The sequence below is a fragment of the Haliotis rubra genome, unplaced genomic scaffold, assembly GCF_003918875.1.
Source record: "Haliotis rubra isolate DU_JTF1 unplaced genomic scaffold, ASM391887v1 Scf72, whole genome shotgun sequence".
Classification (NCBI taxonomy): domain Eukaryota; kingdom Metazoa; phylum Mollusca; class Gastropoda; order Lepetellida; family Haliotidae; genus Haliotis; species Haliotis rubra.
In genome coordinates, this window is record NW_025767435.1 from 2,737,330 (window position 1) to 2,740,715 (window position 3,386).

Below are 3,386 nucleotides of genomic sequence, written 5' to 3' on the forward strand. Positions count from 1 at the left end.
GACGAATGTTTGAAGACAGACAGACAGATAGACATAGTTTATTAAAGTGTCCTGCTACAAACAAGATATAAAAATACATATAAAATAAACGCATAATGGATTTACATACATCCAGCCTTAACAGGCTTATGAGACGCTGTTTATCTAGAGGGTCAAAATATACATCATAGAAAAGATTTTTATAAAACCATATAAATACATAACCCTTAGGCAAAATATCTTAAATCTCTCTTCATAAAATATATAGTACGAAATTCAGTCATATATTTCCCACTAACATGGTACTGACTAGTCGATTTGAACCACTGCTTCACGGTCTGAATTGACCGCCGTGGATGCATATTTTCAAGGTACAAGCTTCATTAAGCCCTATGCAACCAACCATAAAATGGTGCTTTGATTTGAAGTGGTCTGTCTTTTGGGAGGTCTATCTTATGGGGAAGATACCGTTTTTTCTTCTCCATGGGGCGGGATATAAATGGATTTGTGCTACCTGATGAAGTGTATTTATTTTACCCAAGCAGTGCACAAACTGAGCACCAGGCATACATTGTAATTTGTTTGGTTTGTAGAAAAAGTCATGGTAAAGTAAAAGATTAGATCAGAAAAAGTCATGGCAGTGAAATAGTCATAAACTCAAAAAAGGTCAGTATTGATAATGTATTTATACAACAAGTCATAACAATATTATCATCAACAGCTGCTACCACATTTGAACCTAACATATAAAATTAATGCTATCATTCGAGTAAAATACATGACATCAACAAAAAGTCATCATAACATCTCTTTCATCTGCAACAGCACACTACGCTAAAGTCAGTTGTCCTGCATATATTTTATTTGAACTGAATGTTCCAGCCAATGCCGTGAAGAGGTTGGATCACAGTCTTACGGCCAGGGGGTCGTATATTAGCTGCTAGAAGGAAGCCATTTGAGTAAAAGCATTAACTCGATAATCCATGAGTTCATTAATCGGTGTGTGGATATCGTCAAGCTCGCAAAGCTAGTTAAACAAGAATCATGTCACTTGTGACTTTAATAACTCCACCAATCCTCACAATAATAATCTGTTCATTTCTACCGTTTTGATAAGATCCAAATGCTTACAGCGTCACACTAAAGGAATAATTAACTTGAAAGTGAAGTAGTATAAACACAGTAAAGAACTGGAGAACATGATGTTTTATGATAGTTATTTTTTTCTATGTCCTTTCTTCAATGACTTTTTTCCTATGACTTTTTTCCGTCCACCATTTGTTCAAGGTCAGTGAATCAATCAGGAGATACATATTATCACATGAGGTAGGGTAAATGTACAATGGACGTGCTTATGAACCCTGAACTTGCAGTTACATTTAATTATTTGTGTACAGATATTGGTTACTAGAATAATTTATCAATTCGTTTAGTCTTGAAGATGTATTGATGTAGGGACTCCATTATGTTCTTGTTGACATTGTTGGTAGCTAGAGGTGTTCTTAATTTTCACAGTTTGGAGTGAGTGAGCGAGTGAGTTTAGTTTTAGGCTGCACTCAGCAATATTCCAGCTATATATGGCGGCTGTCTGCCAAATATTCGAGTCTGGACCAGACGATCCAGTGATCAACAAATTGAGCATCGATTTGAGCAGTTGGATGAGTGAGTTTAGTTTAGGCTGCACTCAGCAATATTCCAACTATATGGCAGCGGTCTGTAAATAATCGAGCCTGGACCAGACAATCCAGTGATCAACAGCATGAGCATCGATCAGCGCAATTGGGAACCGATGACATGTGTCAACCAAGTCAGCAAGCCTGACCACCGATCCCGTTAGTCGCTTCTGCAAATTACGACAAGCATGGGTTACTGAAGATCAATTCTACCCGGATCTTCACGGGTTCGGCGCAACTCAGAACCGATGACACGTGTCAACCAAGCCAGCGAGCCTGACCACCCGATCCCGTTGGTCACCTCTTACGATAAGCATGGGTTATTGAAGGCCAATTCTAACCCGGACCTTCACGGGTTTCACAGTTTTTGTCTTCTTGAGAGGGCACGTAAGTCTCACAACATTTGAAGTAAATTTAGATATACCAGGTTTATAATAGTAGGATACTTGTGTTTTTAAGTGATGGCTAAATTTGTGCCCAACCGCCACCGTATGAAGGGACCATGTAAGTCCTTCCTAGGGTGGGTGGGGTGAAAGGCAGTATGGGGAGCATTGAGGGGGCAAGGCAGGCTGGAGCGAGTGTAGTAATTGAGGGGCTATGGGAAGCCTTGACCGTGGAGTTTGTTATGGTTGGTGCTGAAAGGAGGCGGCGGGAGTCAGTGGTGGCTGGAGGCGCGCGGACCTCGGAGGAGACAGTAGTTGTTGGCAGGTAGAGTTGGTGTGAAATAATGAAGGAAAAGAGAGGCGCGCGGACCTCTGAGAAGACAGGTGGTAGGAGAGAGAGGGGAAGTTATAGATGGCTTGATAGTGAGCAGAAAGTGGATCGAGATTGCTAGGTTGAGAGGTGGTCGCGGACGTCGGAGAGGACAGTCACGCACATATGGTGAATTTGGAGTGACTACATACCTATCACATGTTTAAGTGGCATTTAGAAGGTGGTGTGATGAACCACAAGGAGAGTTCTATGGATATACACGTTCTTTAATATGATATGAGCGACGTTTCGGTGTAGCTACTAACACCGTTGTCAAGCAAATGATATCATATAGAACTCTCCTTGCTGTACATACCTATCCGTGAAACAATTAAGTAACGAAACAATAGGCGAGAGCTTTCAATGCAACTGATAGCTCATGCGGGGAATTAATGACAGATGGTCGGATTGGGATGTGCTGATAGAAAGCCACTTTTAAGAGAACAAGAGTTGAAAATGGATTAAGTCAAATTAAGTCAAAATGAGTTGAAATTTGTGTCATGATGCTTATAAATATACACTCATTCATTTACAACCTCCAAAACATGAATTCTGATCGAAATTAAACATTCTCGCCCATGGGCTAACATATTTTCGCCCATGGGCGAGATTTTTAATATCGCTTCTAGTTAAGTCGAATTAAGTCAAAATGAGTTGAAATTTGTGACATGATGCTTATAAACATACACTCATTCATTTACAAACTTCAAAACATGGAAAAACATGTATTTTGAGTAAAAGGAAATATTCTCGCCCATGGGCCAAAATGTTTTTCGCCCATGGGCGAGATTTTTTAATATCGCTCTAAGTTAGTCGAATTAAGTCAAAATGAGTTGAAATTTGTGACATGATGCTTATAAATATACACTCATTCATTTATAACCTCCAAAACATGGGAATTTTGATCGAAATTAAACATTCTCGCCCATGGGCCAACATATTTTCGCCCATGGGCGAGATTTTTTAATATCGCTCTAAGTT